This window comes from Canis aureus, chromosome 22 (genome assembly GCF_053574225.1).
Source record: "Canis aureus isolate CA01 chromosome 22, VMU_Caureus_v.1.0, whole genome shotgun sequence".
Taxonomy (NCBI): Eukaryota; Metazoa; Chordata; class Mammalia; order Carnivora; family Canidae; genus Canis; species Canis aureus.
The window spans coordinates 52,015,163-52,034,781 of NC_135632.1; the positions used below are offsets into that span (position 1 = coordinate 52,015,163).

Genomic DNA, 19,619 nt, shown 5'->3' on the forward strand with positions numbered 1-19,619 from the left:
CCCTCCCCCGAGCCCCCCGAGCTGCTCCCGCCCCGCAGCCCGCGTAGCCGCCCCCGAGGCCCCCCGAGCTGCTCCCGCCCCGCAGCCCCCTCCGCGGAGCCGCCCTCGAGCCCCCCGAGCTGCTCCGGGTCCCCCGTGCGCGCTGCAGCCCTTAGGGAGCTCGGCGCACTCTCCGGGGCGCAGGTGTCTGTTAGTGTCCCAGGGAGCCTGAGGGCATCCCCGCCCTCCTGGGGTCCTGCTCCAACTCCCTGCGAGACCCTTTCCGTCCAGGAAGGTTGGTGCAGCTCCTGCTCCTCCGGGACGGGGCTCTCCTGTCCTGGGGACACTCGCCCTGTCCTTAGTCTGGCTCCTTGCAGTTGCCCTTCCCTTTGGATGCCTTTTGTTTCTTTATTTCTTTTCCCCGTCTTCCTACCTTGATAGAAGTGTGAACTCTTCTCACTGTAGCATTCCAGCTGGTCTCTCTTTAAATCTCTGGCCGAATTCGTACATTTTCAGGACAATTTGAAGGTTATCTAGGTAATTTGGTGGGGACAGGTGATTTGGGGACCCTACTCTTCTGCCGTCATGCCCCTCCTCCGACTGGCCATATTTTTAAATAAAGGTTAGCATAATCATCATTTGATCTTAACCTGCAAAGAAATGACCATTTGTATAATATTTTATTTTTTATGAAAAATTCACACAATTGCAACTAAACTGACAATTACATGTTTTCCTAGGCAAATTATGGGGTAAGTTAGAGAATCACAGTGTGATAGTGACCCCTCGTATCCTACACCTTCCAGAGCCTCCATGCTGTAAGTGATAATGTCTATCATTACAAACTAAACATAGTGTGAGACAGTCTATGCTTTCTATATTGCCACTATATTAGGAATCATCTTAGTTTAGCTGTATTTAGTTGTTTTCTAATGGTCATAAACCAGATTCCAGATAAATTAATACTTGTTTGCTGTATGGACGTTTAGAGATCTACTTTATAATTCTAATGAGTAGAATACTACTTAAGTGACAACCTATAGCCCAACTCTCAGAATGCATGTCATCATAAAAAAGAAAAAAAGACAAAATGGAGCCAAGAGGCCAGAAGGGTGCACTCAGGCTCTCACACTCCTAAACTTCAGACCTGAGGAGGAAGGCACCTTGCATTTTCCATCAGTAAGAAGTCTATTTTACTAGACGCAGGAGTGGGGAAGATTTTCTCCTTGCCGGGGAACAGTCCAGCCAATGAGAAACCGCCACAACTCAGCCAATGAGAAATCATCACCACTGTAAAGTCTCATCCTCCTTTAAAGGACTTTGATAAAAGCAGCCCCTCTCAACTTCTTCTTTTTCTCTATAAAGTAATGGTTTCTCTCCTTTGTCTTTCAGACTTGCCTTTAGTTTGGCCTTAGCCTGCAAGTCTCAAATTGCAATCCTTCTGCCATTCTCAAATAAATCTATTTTGCTGGTCAAGTAACTCCCTGTTATTTTTTTTAAGATTTTATTTATTTATTCATGATAGACACAGAGGGAGAGGCAGAGACATAGGCAGAGGGAGAAGCAGGCTTCCAATGTGGGACTCGATCCTGAGACTGCGGGATCATGCGCTGAGCCAAAGGCAGACACTCAAGGATTAAGCCACCCAGGAGTCCCTAACTTACTGTGTTTTGTCAAGCTTGGCCATTTCTAACCTATATACTCACACAATTGCATAAAGAGGTCTTTGGATTTTGCATGTCAATTAAAAAAAAAAAAGGTTAAAAGGAAAAAAAAATAAACTAGATCCAAATCAACTTTGCCACTGATTTCTGTGTAAATCTGGAGAAGTTATTACACATACAAGTGCATATAACATCCAATTTTTTTCTTACCTTTCCTTTCTATCTTTTCAGTAAAAATATTGGAGAATGATGGAATAGAACCAAATTTCTAAGACCTGCAATTCACTTATGTAATAACAAACCCATACAGTGGACAATACTGGTGCTATTAAAGCTATGCCCCAGTTTCTGACTGTGGACCGAACAGAGCATAACACTCTAGAATATAATTTTGATTTATTTATTTATGTTTTTTAAAGATTTTATTCATTTATTCATGAAAGACAGAGAGTGGCAGAGACAAGGAAGAGGGAAAAGCAGGCTCCATGCAGGAAGCCTGATGTGGGACTCAATCCCCAGACTCCAGGATCACGCCCTGAGCTAGAGGCAGATGCTCAACCACTGAGCCACCCAGGCATCCCTAAAATATACTTTTGAGATGTAATTTAACACACTAAGAATTTATATTGATATTGGGAAATAAGTAAGGAGCTATGGAAGAACCCACATACTAAAAAGATGGATCATTTGATGTTGAGAAAGGGTTCTACTTTCCATCTATTTGTGATCTAAAGACCTACAATATAGAAAGCACATCCTTTGAGTATTTTACTTTTCAGTATTTGTGTCAGATCATATTTTGCAAAAGTGAACATAACAGTATTTCCCATACCATAATTATTTCACAATATGTCCTTAGTGCTCCTGTCATTGGGAGGTAGGGGCCTTGTCTCCTTTCCTGAATCTAGGCAGGCTTGTGATTCACATGTAATTGATGAATATGGCAGGAATGCCATTACGTGATTCCTGAGGCTATGTCAGAAAAATTTTGTGTGACTTGTGTCTTCTGCTGAAAGACTCACACTGGAGTCCTGAGCAGTCATGAGGAAGTCCAACACCTCAAGCCTTCCATGCTGCAAGGAAGTCCAATGCAGCCCACAAGGAGAGTTCCTGAGGTTTAATAGAGCTTCCCAGTTGATGCCTGGCTGTCCAAGTTTCCTAATCTTCTACCTCTAGAGACCCTCTAACTGCATCCTAACAACATACCAGAGTTGCACGTACCCAGTTGTCTTCTTCTAAATTGCCTACCCTCAGAAACCGTGAGCATTTTCTACTAGTAAGTTTGGGGGCAATCTGCACGCAGCATTAGGAAGTCACAGTTATCTGTGGCTTAATCTGACTCTGCTGTTTTCCATCCAGTATTCTAGACTCCAGTAAACACCACTGGTACAGATCAGGTTCTGAGGCTATACAGAAATACCAAATCTGACTTCTGATCCTTATCTTGAAGTCTCTGCCTAGAAGATCCCTTCTTTCTAATTCTCCTCTGTTCTAACCCTTCCATCTTTTGAGTTTTGGCTGAACCTTGCCAGAGCACCCCTACCTCTTGCTCTGACTGAGGAGTCTTCAAGCCCCACAGTCCCTGTACTCATCTGTATCATCAAGCTTGCATGCATGCATGTACAGTAAGTGAAGTCTTATCCAATCAGACAAGCCCTTGAGGGTACAGTGAAGGTCCCCAGATTTTCTTCTCTTATCTCTGACATCTAACACAAGATACAACACATGGTAGGCACTTGAGATATGTTGAACGAATTAATTCTAAAGAGTCTCCACTGTTGTGGGCTGTATAGCCACGGGAGAGGGCTTGCTAGAGCATGTGTAGAGGAGAGGGTGGGAACTCACTCAAGCTGAGGATGCTGGGCAGGAGCACAGAAAAGATTTTTCCAGAGGAGGGCATGGGGCTGAGAGGAAGTCAATGAAGGGCAAACATTAGCTGAGGTTCTCCTACTATGTATCAGGCTCCTACTGTGTGCCAGTTTCTCCTACTGGGTGCATAGGATATAGGAATACAGAAGGAACAAAATAACATCTCTTCTAAACTTAGTTTGCTCTAGCCCAAATGGTAATAACTCATCAATTAGAGCATTAGAAGTACATATGAGAAGAATAAAAATCTGCATACAAGGTCGGGATTTCTTCTCTAGTCTTTTCCAAACACGCATTTTTCTCCCTCTACATTTAAGTACATGCAGTTTTGAGTCTTGCTTCATCACTGCAACTTGAACATGCACCACTTACTTTGCACAAACACCCTTCACCCCACTTTTGAAGGCCCCTGGTTTCCCACTTCCCCCAAAGCATGTATGAGCATGAATCCAAAAAACTTTATCCAGACTTCTAATTATTTCCATGGGATAGATTTTTAATTTTTTTATTGCAAAAGCAATACATGTTTATTTTTATAAATTTACTTTTTCCCAACTATTTATTTGCTTTTTTCAGAGTTAGATATCATGAGACTCACATTTCTAGTGTCTTTAAACTTTTGGATGCTTGTCCCCCAGTGCTTGCACAGAGAAGAAGGTGGAGGGAGGGTCTAGATCCATGGGCACTCCTTGGGCTGCTGCTATGGCCCTCCCTCCAGGGGCTTCTTCTGCTGTGTCCTTTCTTATGGCTGTTCTTGTCCCTAACATCTTGGCTCTCCTAAATATCTATCTTTTTGAAGGTAGGAAGTTAGTTTATTCTCATGACCAGAGTCCAAAGAGATTTCTACATTCCACTTTTCCTTTCTTTGCAGTTCCCTGTGTAAAATCATACAGAAAATAGTATCTACACAAAATATAAATTCAAACCATACCAATGTGTATAAAGTAAAACAAAACAAAACAAAAAACCACGAAAGTTTCTCCTCCTGCTCTATTCCTCATAGCTATGTCCTATTGATAATTTGGGGAATAGCCTTCCAACATGTTTTGAATGGATTATGAACTATACTCACATATATTAACACATTCACACAATTTTTTAACATATTTCTCTCTAGATTTCCATCTTTAATTAGCTTGTCACAGACATGCGTCCATATAAATACATACCAGGCACAGCCCTGGTCAATGTACCACGTATTGAGTCTATCATACTATTTATCGGAAGGACTTCATTATTTTACATGTTTATTCCCTTCATGACAGGCATTTAGGGTTTTTCGCAATATCTCATTACTTCAAGTCTAGATGCATGTATTTTGCAGTATTTAGAATTGCTGCTTAGTGGATTCATGTGTGGGATCCAGGAGGTAACAGAAGGACCTGGATGAAGGGCTAACTCAACTCTCCCACACAGAGAACTAGAGCTCACATCTTCTTCAGGTGTCCTTACTGACCTGAGCAGCACCATCTTTGACTCTATGAAATTGTTTTGGAAACAAGATGTATCTTCTCAAACTAAATTTCATATTTTCACAAGTGAGGATAAATGCTTTTGCGTATAATTACATGTTAGTCATTTCCATTTCTTCTCAACTTATTCTCCATGGCCTGTGCTCAGTTTTCGATGAGGTTGTTTGGGTTCTTATTGCTTGCTCTACAAGGATGAAACATTTATTACATTTGTCACAAATGTTTATTTCCGGGTTATTTTATGCTTTTTAATTTTGCTCACAGTGTTTGTTGCACAGAATGAATAACATATATTTGGTTAATCTTTATCATTATTCTCATTTAGAAATGCTGCTAAGATATTCAACTGCAGGCTGAATTTATGCTTTTTATTATTTATTTATCAATGCTTTTCTTTTTATATTCATTCAGAAATTTTATGATATGGAGAGATATAATTCAATTTTATACCCAAACAGCCAACTTCCTAAATCTAGCTATTGACCTATTTGGCTCTTTCTCTGCTTGCCATTCTGCCTTCACCAATACAATAAGCTCTGGAGGTCAGAATCTATTCCAGAGATCTCTATCTTACCTATCATGGCAGACTGAACGTGGTAACAAATTCTTTGACATGTGTCCCTTTAGGAAGTTGAGTCTAATTTTTGTCTCCTTCAATATGGGCTTGAGACTTGTCTCTAACTGACAAAATGGGGTTGGGCTGAATAAGCTTATACACTGTGCATCACTCATGATCACTCTTGGAGTACTGGTCAAGGCACATGCAATCTGTCTACCTTGAGTCCACCAGCTGTGAGGAAGCCCCATGGAGACGCCAAGTGTAGGCACTCGAGGTGAGGTGACGGTCCTAGCTGGGTCCAGCCTTCTAGTGAACCCAGCCCAGGAAGGTAAGGTATGGAGCAAAGAAGCCCCCAGTGACTCCTGCCCCAGCCATTGGAGTCTTCAGAGCCAAAACCCCAAACATTATGGAGCACAGGCAAGGCATCTCTGCTGTGCCTTCTCTGAATTTCTAACCCACATATCTATGAGCACTAAGTCTGGGGGTAGTTTATTATGAACAGTAGATAACTAGAACAATCTGTCAATTATTTGCTAGTAATTAGAACCTTAGAGCTCTAATGAATGTGAGATTGTCTTTATTGTGATAAAAAGACACAACAAAATTTACCATCTTAACCATTTTCATGTACAAAGGTCAGTAGTGTTAAGCTATATTCACATTGTGAATTAGATCTCTGCTATGTTGAATCAAAGTGGTGAGAATGGGCATCCCTGTCTTATTCTTGGGAGGAAGAATCTTAGAGGAAAAGCTTTCAGCTTTTCACTGTTGAGTGTGATGTTAGCTGTGGGCTCATCATATATGGTTTTTCTTATGTTGAAATATATTCTCCTTATACTCACTTTGTTGAGTTTTTATCATAAATTGACATTGAGGGGTGCCTGGTTGGCTCAGTTGTTTAAGTGTTGCCTTTGGCTCAGGTCATGATCCTGGGATCCTGGGACTGAGCCCCACATTGGGCTCCCCACTCAGCAGAGAGTCTCCTTCTCCCTCTGACCCACTCACCCCACCTTTCTGTTGTGCTCTGCTCTCTCTCTTTAATAAATAAACAAAATATTTTAAATAAATAAATAAATGTTGAATTTTGCCACATACATCTGTATTTTTCTGCTTCTTTTGAGATGATCTCTATTTTTTTTACAATTTTTCTCTATTTTGTTAATGTGATGCATCACATTGATTTGCAGATACTGAACCATCCTTGCATCCAGGGACAAATCCCACCTAATCATGGTGTGGGATCCTTTTAATGTATTGTTGATTCTGGTTTGCTAATATTCTGTTAAGGATTTTTACCTATAAGTTCATCAAGGATTTTGTGATTTTCTTTTCCTGTGGCATCCTTGTATAGTTCTGGCATCATTGTAGTGCTTGCATTATGCAATGAGTTTGGAAGTGTTCCCTCCTCCTCCTCCTCCTCCCCCTCCTCCTCCTCTTCTTCTTCTACTTTTTTGGAAGAGTTTGGGAAGGACTGACATTAATTCTTCCTTAAATCTGGTAGAATTATCAGTGAAGTCATCTGGTCTTGGACTTCTGCTTGCTGGGAAATTCTAGAATTTTTTCATTTTGCAAATCTGAAATTCCATACCCATTAAACAATTCCTCCTTTTCCTTATCTCCCATCTCCTAGTAACCACTGATCTATATTTTGTATCTATGTATTTAACTTCTCTGAGAACCTCATATAAGTAGAATCATACAGTACTCTTCTTATAACTGGCTTATTTCACTTAATAAAATTATTCAAGGTTCATTCATGTTGTAGTATGGGCCAGAATTTTCTTCCTTCTTAAGGCTGAATAATATTCCATTGTATGTCTATACCACATCCTTTTAAATCAATTCATCCATCAATGGACACTTGGGCTGCATCCTTGGGTTCTACCTTTTGGTTCTCTGCTATTAACATGAGTGTGCAAGTATCTCTTCAAGATTCCACTTCCAATTCTTTTGGATATATACTCAGAAATGGGATTGCTGAATCATATAGTAATTCTGTTTATTTTTTTTGAGGAACCTCCATGCTATTTTCAGTAACAATTGCACCTTTTTAAAGTCCCACCAACAGTGCACAAGAGTTTCAATTTCTTCACATGCTGGCCACCATTTACTTTTTAAAATTTTATTTTATAGTAGCCATCCTAATGGGTGTAGTTTTGATGCTTAGTTTCATTATCTGGGAGGACAAGTCCTCCTTCATTCTTCTTCATTAAAAAAAATGGTATCACAGATTATTCTTTCATGAAGTTTTGAATAATTGTGTCAAGTTCAAAAGGCAATTATAACATATGGATTCTGACTTAAATGGTATTAAACTTATAAATTAACTTGGTGAAATAATGTCACCTTATTACTATTGAGTGTTCTTATCCAAGAGCATGGTATTTTTTTCTATTTATTCAAGTTCTCTTTTTCCTTGAGTAAAATTCTATATATTGTACAGCTCCTATATATTTCTTGCCAAAATTATTTCTAGATATCTCTTACTTTGATTGTTTTGCTAATGCCACACCAGAACGAGGTGAGCCCAGGTAACAGGGAAGGCCCAGGGGCAGGGACACTGAACTTTAAAGGAAGGGGTCCAATAATGGCCAAGCTGAGCCTTGAAGGAGATTAGCAGGAGGTGCCAACCAATATAGAGAGGGGCATGAAAGCATGTAGTGTGCACGTGCCTGTGTGTGTGTGTGTGTGTGTGTGTGTGTGTGTGTGTGTGTTGGGGGCAGGAATGGCCCAGTGTTCTGGGAACCCAGAGAGGTGAATCTGGAATGAATCTGGAAGGTGGACAGGACTGTCATTGACAGCCTGCTATCTTCTCCAGGCAGCCTATCCTATTTTACTGGAGAGGAAAAGCCAATGAAAGGCTTTGAGATGAGGACCACTGAGGCAGAGGTGTGCTTTAGAAATCTCAGTCTTCAATAGTCCTAGAGGATGGAAGTGAGAAGCACATGGAAGCAGACTTTGCAGGAAGCTGCTGAGAGAACGCGGAAGGAGGTGAGTGTCTAGACAGGGCTAATGGTGAAAGAGATGCAAGGGAGAGGTAAAAAAAAAATACTGAGAAGAAAAGAAATCTGCTGACAAGGAAAAGGTAGGAGCCTAAGAAGCAAACAGTTTTGTGGCATGGCTCTCTGGGTCACCATGTGTCATCACCAGGAACAGCAAGGCCAGGGAACTAGAGGGCCTGGAAGAGACCAACAGGGTGTTCCCTGAGGCTGATACTTACAATGGAGATGCTAACAGGCACAGGATAGACAAAGCTGAGCCTTGGGAAGTCTTAGGGATAGAGCAAGAAATCTGGGAGCCAGCTGCATATATAAATCACAGTTTGGTTAGTTCAGATATGGGGAGTATGAAAAACAGTGGGCTCCTGCTAAGGCTCAGTCCATTCTCAGTCAGAAAAGGCCTCGTAAGTGAAATCAAGGAGAATCAAGGAGGGGAAGAAAGAGTCAGAGAAGAGAGAAGTGCATGGTCAGGACTGTGCTCCCAAGACATCCTCCTGGCTAAGTCACAGCACAGTGGAGACAGAGTCCATTTGATTTGTGCCCCAAGAAACAATGAAGTTCACCTGCATTTCACTCTCTAAGAAAAGCACCAAGTTACGTCTTAAGAGAGACAGAGTCCAACTCTCTGGAATATATTTTTGAAATATATAAAGTTCTGAATACAAATTCCAGGAAGACCAGCATTTCTGGGCAGCATTGAAGGAGACAAGACATTTGCATCTTCTGGGAAAAGCGTCATGCTGAGAGCAACAAAAGAGCAAAGTGCCCACAAGGTCTTTCTGGGTCACCTGCTGTCCTATTTAGTTTATTTTGATGCTCTCTATAAATGTCTGGGGCCTATGGCATTTAGTGGAAACAGATTTTCTCCTCTGATCACTCTATGTTCTGCAGGAGATTTCTGTTCTGGACTTTTCTAGGCACACAACTCCCTGGCCTGGCCTAAGCCTGTTTTCCCTTCCCCTACACCATGGGTCACAGATTGCTGACTTGCTGTAGGCACTATCCTCCAAGGAAACCACCAAAACGCACAGATGGAGAAATGACCTAATTACATTTTGTACTCCTTGGGGTTTGTTCCAAAGTGGAAGTGTCTGCATCTGTTTGTCTGTCCCACTATTGCACAGAATGTATAATTGTCCTAAGGATTATGCTAGGTACTAGCAATGCCAGGAAAACTGAGTGTCATGTGTAGCAAAGCACGAACTTTAGACACAACCACAGAAACAAACAAACCCTATGCATGTGCAGAGGCCCTGCAACTAGCAGTAAAAGATCACAGAGCAGGTTGTGTATCTCCTTTAGTTCTCAGCCCACCAAATATATAACGGGGGCATCGCAAGAGGTTGCTAAGGAAATGAAAGGAACAATACACACATTTCAAATCTTCACCCCTCCTCTCCCTTGTTCTTCCTTTCCCCTGCTTTCCTGGGAGAGAGATATGGATAATATAGTAAGATATAAGCAGTAGAAGGCATCCATTGGTTATACTAGTAACATTCATGACAAGCTACAAAAAAAGCTCTACAAGCTTTATTCTGGCCTCCAGACTTGAGCTCACTCTGCTTCTCCAAATTCATTCACTCCCCTTCACTTCATTCAGAAACCAGAACTGTGAGGCTGCCCCCTCAATGCAGCCAACCTGGCTTTGCTGTGAGGTGCCAGTGGGTACAATTCCTCACCTCAGAGAGAGTGAAAAGTGAAGGTCTACCATACGTGGAGTGGTGTCCATGTCCAGCCCTGAGAGCCAAATCCTGAGGTCAGGAAGGCTAGAAGACTCATTGGTGTCATAGGTCCAGTCGGGCCAGTGGCTGGCGTCTGAAATATCTGCAGTCCTGCAGAAGTGAGGTCAGCCCTCAGCCTGGGTATGGGCCTGGGCTTGGCTCTCCATGGACCCCTGTATCACTCACCCCTTACTACCCAGCCCCCAGCCCCAATTTCCACTAAAGTGCTAATGCCTCCAGAGCCCATGGCTACCTCTAACCCACTTCTCTGGTACTCACATTCACTGTAGCCAAGGGAAAGTGGGGCACCATGTGCCCCATCAAGATTCACTGTTCCCTGTTCTCCCAGCTGGTCAGGTCTCTGCCACCTGCCACATCCACAGTCTGGAAATTCATGGTCATCAGTGAGCACTTCTGCTCCTAAAGTAGGCTGATCTCACCTTGACACTGCCACTCCTCAGTCCTTGCATGCAGAGAGCACACAAGCATTCAAGGCCTCTGGGCCCTTGCTTAGAAGATGGAGAGACCCCTTCTTGGTCTAACGATGTTCCAGAGAGGTCACACAACTTTTTCTCTGGAGTGCACAGGACAAGCCCAGGAGCATGAAGCCTGAGTTTGGGGTGGCTTGTCAGGAGTCGAAGCTGAGCTCCCAATCTGCAGAAGCACAGAAACTCAAGGCTGTGGGGCCTGGGGCAAGAGTCAGGAACTGTGCTGTGGGAAGGCCTTCAGATGCCATCAGAAGAATCTACTGGGTCACCTGGATGCCTAAGGGCCTGGGGTCCCTCCCACCAGGCTGTTTCTCCAGCCCTAGAAATAAGCCTAAAATCAGACATATCTTGCAATTCTAGGTTGGACTGGCAATTTCTGAGGGTCATCAGAAACTGTAGGTACCAAGGTACATTGGAATAGGTAGAGCACAAGATATGGGGAGGCAAGACAGTTCTAGACGGGTTAGAGATTGGCTAACTCATTCCTTATCAAGGGGTCACCGGGAAACCCTTTGCTCGTACCATCTGTGAGTTTGGTAACTATAGTCCTGGGTGCACAGAGCAGCTGGAGACAGGCAGTGCTGAACTATGAGTGGAACAGAATGGCAGTGGACCATTGATGGGAGGTAGTCTTTTCCTGCAGAGGAGCTCCCAACCGAAGGAATGCAAAAAACTGTATAGAAAGGGAGGAGGGAGGCACCAGCCAGGTGTGGCATTCCAAAGCATGAACTTTCCAAAATAGAATGCTGGTGTTATGAAGTTCTTGAACACAGGGAAATACCTCTGCTCTGGCAAAGAAACAGGGTGTTTGAGGCTGGACCATGGTCAAACTCCAATGGAAAGAGGGTGCCACCATGCTGGTCACACTTTGCGCTAGAGCCACTTACTGAGCTGACATGTGCTGTAAGGCCCCGTCGGCCTGCAGTAATTACTACAGAGTAATTACTGGATCTGGAATGGAAGTACATGCTTGGGACTCAGAAACCTGAAGTATGTTTTTTTTCCTGGAAGGGTACTTGGCAAATCAGCTATTCAAGGTCTCCTATCAGGAAAGGAAACTGCATTATTCTGCACATTTTGAGTCAACAAATATACTTTTCCTTTTGCTTTAGAATAGACTATGATGTTCCAAAAACATTCAACGTTCCTATTCATAACTAATACAGCTACACCAAGAAATATTCAGATTAACCATCGCGCCAATGAACATCATGCAAGAGGATCCCAACAAGAAAGGTCAAAGGGAATGACAGGAGGATGAAGACTGTCAAATCAGCAGCTCCCCTTATTCTGAATCACTGAGTGGAACACGGTTGCATGGCCTTTGCCCCTCCCAGAGGCAGTAGGAAGAGAATTTCAAGAGCCTTGATGATCTCATTCAATAAAGAACAACAATGTGGTTGCCCGATGTATAAAGGGGGGATACTTATGTTCATGGCTTTAAAAAATTATCAATATAAAAATAAAAGGCAGAGAATGAACTTAGAAATAGCAACACAGATGATTCCCCTTTATTTATAATCGGGTTTCAACCAGAAGTCCACGTTTGGGAGGGAGTTTAGTGCACTGTACTACACTGGAGTGCTGATAATAAATGTGCTGTGTCTCTGGGTTTAGTGTAGAAAGAAAAGCTATGAAATAGTATGCATATTAATTAATCTACTCATAGCTCTTTGTGGAGGAACTGCTTGTACCAAAGGACACTATGGGAAAGGAAAGGGATTGGGGGAGAAACGTGAAAATAAGTTGCATGCAGGCAAGAGACACTGGGACACATTTCAGAACTGAGCTGGGAGTGCTGGGCCCAGCCAGTGCAGGGCTCCGTCCACCATCTGTGTGCACACAGGGGCTACAGGAGATCTGGAGCAGCTGAGTGGCTCTTAAAACACATCCAAGGATGTCTGAGTTACCAGCACAGGCCAGGCCCTATGCACACTCTCAACTTTCCTGACTGCCCTCCAGAACGTGGCCCCATTATTCCAACTGGTAAGCTCCAGGTCCCTTCTAAAGGAAACACATAGGGGAAGGTGCCAAGGCTGAGATTTCTAATAGAAGGCTGCCCACACAAATGCGCCCCCTTATCTGCGGTTTCACTTTCTGCAGTTTTAGTTACACACTACCAGCTGAGGCCTGGAAGCAGGTCATCCTTCTGACACACAGTAAGAAGGTCCACAGCAGCCTACATCACAATGCCTACCCCATTCAGCCCACCTCACCTCGCCTCATCACATGGGCATTTTATCATTTCACAGCATCACAGGAAGGGTGAGTACAGTCTCGTAAGATATTTAGAGAGAGACCACATCCACATAACTATTACTACAGTATACTGCTATAATTATTTTATTTTACTATTAACCATTGTTGTTAATCTCTTACTGTGCCTAACTGATAGACTAAACTTTAACATAGATACGTATGTATAGGAAAAAAGCAAAATTTATACAGGGTTTGGTACTATCCAGTGTTTCAAGCATCTGGGTGCTGTGAACACATCCCCTGCAGCTAAGGAGGAACTACTGTACTTTATTTATTTTTTTAAGATTTTATTTATTTATTCATGTGAGACACACAGAGAGAGAGGCAGAGACACAGACAGAGGGAGAAGCAGGCTCCATGCAGGGAGCCCCATGTGGGACTTGGCCCCGGAACTCCAGGATCACACCCTGGGCCGAAGGCAGGCGCTAGACCGCTAAGCCACCCAGGCATCCCAGTACTTTATTTAAAGGCAATTTTGACACTGCAAATAATAAAATAATTGGTAAAAATCTATGGCAGGTGGTGTTGGACATCCTCAGGGTCTCCTCTAATGCTACTGGCTTTCCTAGCCCTGTTCCAGAACTTAAGCCCACTAGGACCCCCAAAATAAAACTTCTTATTTCAAACACCTACACCAACTGAGAGCCTGTATCACCAAGTCTGAGGATAATGTCATATCAATAAGTTAAAAACTGCATATTGTAGGTGCCCCTGGGTGGCTCCATGGGTTAAGTGTTTGACTCTTGATTTCACTTCAGGTCACGATCTCAGGGCCATGAGATCCAGCCTCAAGTTGGGCTCTGTGCTGGGTGCAGAGCCTGTTTGAGATTATTCTGTCTCTCCCTCTCTCCCCTTCCTTCCTTGCTCACATTCGCTGTCCCTCTCTCTCTCTCAAGAAGAAAGAAGAAAGAAAGAAGAAAGAGAAAGAAAGAAAGAAAGAAAGAAGAAAGAAAGAAAGAAAGAAAGAAAGAAAGAAAGAAAGAAAGAAAGAAAAAGGAAGGAAGGAAGGAAGGAAGGAAGGAAGGAAGGAAGGAAGGAAGGAAGGAAGGAAGAAAAAGAGAAATCCTGCATATTGTACACATGGCAGAAAGGGGAGTTTATGTAACATTTTTTTCTTTGCTTCCCTATGCAGAAGTGAAGCTCCAGGATATTTGAGTAAAATATTTTTTCTCCTTCAGAAGCATCTTTAAAGTTCAGGCAATGGAATAAAACATTTGTAGTTCTAATTGTCTGAAATGTTTGTTTGCTTTTTTGTTTTGTTTTGGACACTGACATTCCTCAATCAAGAAGATTAAAGAAGAAACAGAAGGGAGGCACATTTGAAAGTGGTTAACCAATGAGTCTGAAGGTTTAAGAAGCAATAATTTTTTATGATATGAATCTAAACTAAACTGGCCCTTTCTGAAAGACTGACCTTGTATTCAGGAACTACCTTCATTCCCTCTTCCATGGGGTTACACCCCTAAATGCCACCACATTATAGAATTATAAAGACCTAAGTTTCAAATGACTGTGAATAATACAAGAATCGATTAAGAACCAAAACCTCAAAATGTTTCGCATCGACTAAACATTTTGAACCTCCAGGGCAAAACTTCCCATCTCTCTGGAATAATGTTAACTGAATTCCTAGATAAATTTTTCTCATGCGAGTAAATATCTAAAGCTGTCCACTGGGCTGGTCAGAAGTATGCTTCCAGAAGCAGCTTCTACCTTCTGTATTTTCTGTGCATGTGTATTGTTTCCTGTTTGTGTTATGCTTGGTTCTGTATCTTGGATCTCAGAGTTCATTTGTTGCTCTTGGGCTTCAGTATTTTATGTAATGCAACTTTTTTTTTTTTAATTTTTATTTATTTATGATAGTCACACAGAGAGAGAGAGAGAGAGAGAGGCAGAGACACAGGCAGAGGGAGAAGCAGGCTCCATGCACCGGGAGCCCAACGTGGGATTCGATCCCGGGTCTCCAGGATCACGCCCTGGGCCAAAGGCAGGTGCTAAACCGCTGCGCCACCCAGGGATCCCTATGTAATGCAACTTAACAGATTATTTATCATAAAACAATTTAAGTTGACTAGGATTTTTGATCTAAGCAACATTTGTACCTTAAATCACCATGTGCTTTGGTGCTTTGTGGCTTGTTGATAACCGATATTAAAATATTTTCTCCTAGAGAACATGCATCATGTAATTTTTATAATGTGATAGGAGTCAAAACTGAGTCGTGTTACGGATATATTTCTGCTCACAGTCTTTCCTGTATATTCCCTCTAAACCCCACCTGACATGAACATCTATACCACTCAGGCACATTCCTACAGGAGGACGCAGGCCCGCGTGGAGGAACACACGCTGTCCTCACTCTGGCTCTTGCTGAGGATGTAGGTGCAGAGCAGGGCCTGGTCCGGAGCTCTCCGAGGGCCATGGGGATGCAAATGCACCCCAAGAGACTTGCAACTAAGATACTCAAATGTTCTCAACTCCAAGTCCTCCCTGTTTAAAAAACTGTGCCAACCATAACCATTTTGTTTTCAAAATCCTGGATAAAACAGGATGAAAAGAAAGAGACAGTCAGAAAAGGTAAGTGAGCAGACTAAGATCACCCAAGAAGCAAGTGGCAGAACCCAGAGTTTGAAACCTAAGTCTCCTCACAGGCCCTCCAGAAAAGGCAGTGGGGAGGGCAGCCACAGACACAGCAAAATCCCAAATGTATATCCTCATTCTCTCCCCCTGCATCCTCAGCTAAAATCCAGTACACTGGCTGGCCAATAAAATGTAGGCATCAATTGTGGCCCAGTGCCTAAAAGAGTTCCCCAGCCCTTTCCTAAAACATACTTATGAACTTCAGGAATAACTGGAAATGTCTTAGTATCTTGCACAGTGCATGTTGAAAAATCACATTTGTTAAAACCACCTGCTACTACCTTCATTCTTCTAACCCTGGTGACATCGGTAGGAACCCGGTCAGCCTACCTTTAAAATTTGGAATTTTTAATGTATGCATATCTTCAATGTTTTGCTTTTTTAACACGTTGGCCTAATGTCTCCAGTGTAGTGATGCCAGGCCAAGAACTATGGCTCAAATACCACCTCTTTTCAGCCTGTTTTCGGCAAAACAGCCTCAGGACTTCTCATTGAATGAACAAGTTGCCTTGCTACTCAGCCCTGCTGCTTTGCTGATGCTGACAAAGGAACACCCTACGCTTCAATCCTTGCCACCTTCATCCACTCATTCCAAGAATCTTGCTGGTAATGTCAAGTCTGCTCAAGCTAGAGGTCAGTATTGCAATTGGCCCGTGTTGGTCATGAACATCTCCAGTGCGCAATGGGGGCCCTGCAAAGGCCAAAATGAGGGGCTCAAGGCCATGTTGGTACCATGGAAAGACAAGGTGTTATTTAAACCTGCTCACTTACAGGATGGTTATTCATATTGCAAAAGGTTAACTAAGGATGCCTTTAAATAATGCACTTTTTAAAGGTATTCAAAAGTCTGAATCCTCCAAGAACGCTGACAATTTTTAGGAGCAGCTTTTATAAAAAGGAAGGCACAGAGGTGGCAGGGTGGGAGGGAGCCATGTAGGAATGGGGGCAGCGGGAGCACCTTCCCATTGTCTCTGGAGGCCTCACCATGCTATTTCTCTCCAGCCAACAGAAACCACATTTTGACTCAAATCTGAGCAAGCAAGAATATCTCCCTAGAGGGTGTATCAGATGTGACTGGTGTGATGACCAAACATTTTCTAATTGAGAGATGAAATATTCAGTACTGCTCATAAACCCCAGAATAGCACCGACTAGTGTCTTAGATAGAAAACTTACATAAGAAAATACCTTTTTATTCTCTTATGATAGAAATAACTCCCTAGAAAATACGGGTCAGAGTTAATGAGAAAGATGAGTCAAGTCCAGTGTGTAACACTTTTAATTTATGCCATGCTAAATGTGGAATAAATTAATTGCTTATGATTTATGGATTGAGTTTAAAGTTTTTGCCAAAAATAAAATAATTATTTTGCCTCTCCTGGTTCAGCATGAATGAATCCAGTTCATTCCCTGCACATCAACTGGTATGAGCCAAATCCAATGGTTTCAAATGTTTCTTTTTCTCAGGATCTGGATTTCTCCTCCCTCCTTCAATCCCCCCTATGTCTCAAGGAATGTCAGTAGGTTTTCTTTTATTACCACAAAATGGAAATGGGAGTGCCTTCATTTCTACTTTATCATCATGTAGGTTCTCATAGAATCATTTAAAGCAGTCTTTTCTGATGATAGGTGAAAATGGGACAAAACGTCATTAGCTGGAGCTACATGAGAATGCGTTTAGAGGTGAGGTGGGCTTGGAAGGGGTCTTTAAATACTTCATCAAACACGGCCTCCAAAGCCCTGAGGAGGGGTGACTAAAAGAGATCAGGGTCAGTGAGTGTGGTGCTGGATGGAGGGTACATTGGGGGTTCAGTATATTATTCTCAACTCTGGCGTACCATTGAAATTTTCCATGATAAAAAAAAACAAAAACAAAAACAAAAAACTTTACAAACAGATTTTTCCATTTTCTGCCTTTTCTTTAACAAGGCCCTCTCGGTTCCGGCGATTCCATTCTCACGCAGCAGGCGGGGGTGGGGTGGGAGAGGGCCCCGGAGCAGCTGCAGGCCAACATTTGCTCCTTGCAAAGGGGCCGGGGTTTTGGAGAGAGGAGGGCTCTTCGTCACAGCCTCTCACAGGCTTGGCACCTGTGGTCTGATCTCCAAAAAGCCACTCCACACAACCACCAGGCACCCACGGTGTGCGATAATTCATTCGCTGATTTGGCTCTGGTTGCTTCCTGCCCTAGCCAGGGGGACATCGGGCTGCTGGGGGCACCGGGAGGATCCCGGAGTCGGACCCTCCCCTCCCGGAGGACCGCAGCCAGCTCCAGCGCGGGTGTCCTGGCGACCGCACCGCAGCCAGGAAAAGTTGGCTCGCGCGGGGTTTGTTGCCAGGCTGAGGTCTGCGCACCCGCCTCCCGCTCTGCCTCCCGCCAGACCCTCGGGCCAGTGCGAGGGACGCGGAAAGGGACAGACACGAGCACGCACCGGCGCCCGAGCGCGATTCCAACGAGAAACCCGAGCCGCCCGGCCTCTGCCCCTCAATCGCTTAAGCCCTCGGCGGCGTCTGCTGTGCTGCGCCCCGGGACCGGGACCGGGACCGGGACCGGGACCGGGACCGGCCGGGGGCCGCGCGCACACCGAGCCCGGCCCCCAGCCCCCCGCCCCCGGCCCCGCGGCGCCGGCGCATCTGACGCCGCAGAAGGGCTGCGCTCGCGGAAGTCTGGCCGCCGGAGCCCGGCTCTGCGGGCAGGGGAACCTGCCTCCGCCCCCCCCCCCCCCCCCGGGAAAGGAGGCGACCCGGTGACGCCTTCCTCTGGCCTCTCCGAAAAGCCGGGCGGCCGCACTGGCAGCCTCCCCGAAGCAGTGCGAGCGCCCAGGCTGTCGGAGCCGCGCAGAGAACGCGCGAGCGACCGAAGCCCCTTCCCTCGGACAAGTGCCCAACTCCGCAGCCCGGAGAGCGCTCGCCCCGGGGCAGGAATCCTGCCTGGCGGAATCGGGACGAGAGCTTGATCCCCCAAGCGCCCCCCTCGGTCCCCTGTGGACCAAAGGCCCAGGCAGTCGCGGACGCAGGGGCTCCGGGAGTCCCCGCCTGCGTCCCGGCCCGGGGCTGGGAGTCCCCATCCCGGCGCGCTCGCGCCCTCGCCCTCCGTTCCCCTTCGCTCGGCGACGGCAAGCCCAGCCGGTTTACCTTCCCGGTCCCGTCCGGACCTCGGTGCCCAGCTCCGCGGCTGCCCCGTCACCAGCACCAGCCTCTTCTGGGTCGCTCCGGGGGGTCGCCCGAAGCCGCGGAGCCTCGGCCCGCCGCGCGCCCCCACGGCCTGGGCGGTCCCGCCCCGCCGCGCCCCCGGGCCCGGGTCTCACTAGCGCCCACCGACTTTGCACAACAGCCCCTCCGCGCCGCCAGGCTGCAGCCCGGGCTCACGGCACCCGGCCCCTTCCTCCGCATCTTCCGCGCCTGCCCTGCTCTCCCCGGCTCCCGGCGACCCCGCGCCTCCCAGGTCGCGCCGCCGCGACCCCCCGACTCACCGCGGGCCCCGCGCCGCCGCCGGGTCTGCGCGCGCCGAGGCGGAGCCAGGGCGCACCCCCCCCGCGCGAGCGCCGCCCCCCGCGCCCCCCGCGCCCCCGCGGCCCCCGCGGCCCCCGCCCACGCCTTCTGGCCCCTCGGCCCGCCCGCGCTGCGGGGGCGGTCGGGACTCACCTCCCGGACAAGGTGACCCGGCCGGTGCGCCCCGGCGGCCGCCCGCGCGTCTCCGGAGCCAGCGAGCGTGCGGGGCGCGGGGCGGTGCGGCGCCCGCCTCTGCTCGGCTCCCGGCTCTCGCCTCCTGCGCCCCGCCCCCGCCTCCCAGCGCCGCTCCCCGCCCCGAGCTCGCCGCCGGCGCCCCCGCTGCCCCGCGCGCGCCAGAGGGGGCCGCGGAGAGCTCGCGCCGAGGCCACGGGGCGGGGCCCGGCCCTCCAGCCCCAGGCGACCGAGCGGGTGCGGGGAGACTCCCGCGGCGCGCACGGGGCTGGGGGGGGCGGGGGCCCG

General features: G+C 46.1%; 2 protein-coding genes across 9 annotated transcripts in view; one reads left to right on the plus strand and one right to left on the minus strand.

Annotated features, from left to right (window-relative positions):
• The window catches only part of LOC144294232 (uncharacterized), a 398,687-nt gene extending 383,641 nt beyond the window's left edge, over nt 1–15,046 (plus strand). For both annotated transcript variants that reach the window (XR_013361695.1, XM_077866056.1), the window contains one exon: nt 14,884–15,046. The gene's annotated coding sequence lies outside the window, so the exon portion shown is untranslated. The remainder of the gene's footprint in view (nt 1–14,883) is intronic.
• SYNDIG1 (synapse differentiation inducing 1) overlaps nt 1–19,424 on the minus strand; it is a 188,806-nt gene extending 169,382 nt beyond the window's left edge. For 5 of the 7 annotated variants that reach the window (XR_013361690.1, XM_077866049.1, XM_077866055.1 and 2 more), the window contains exon 1: nt 19,293–19,424. The gene's annotated coding sequence lies outside the window, so the exon portion shown is untranslated. Of the gene's footprint in view, nt 1–18,782; nt 18,937–19,120; nt 19,172–19,292 lie in introns of those variants that run through there. The other 2 variants (XM_077866051.1, XM_077866050.1) reach the window with 2 other exon arrangements.
• Between the last annotated feature and the right edge of the window lie 195 nt (nt 19,425–19,619).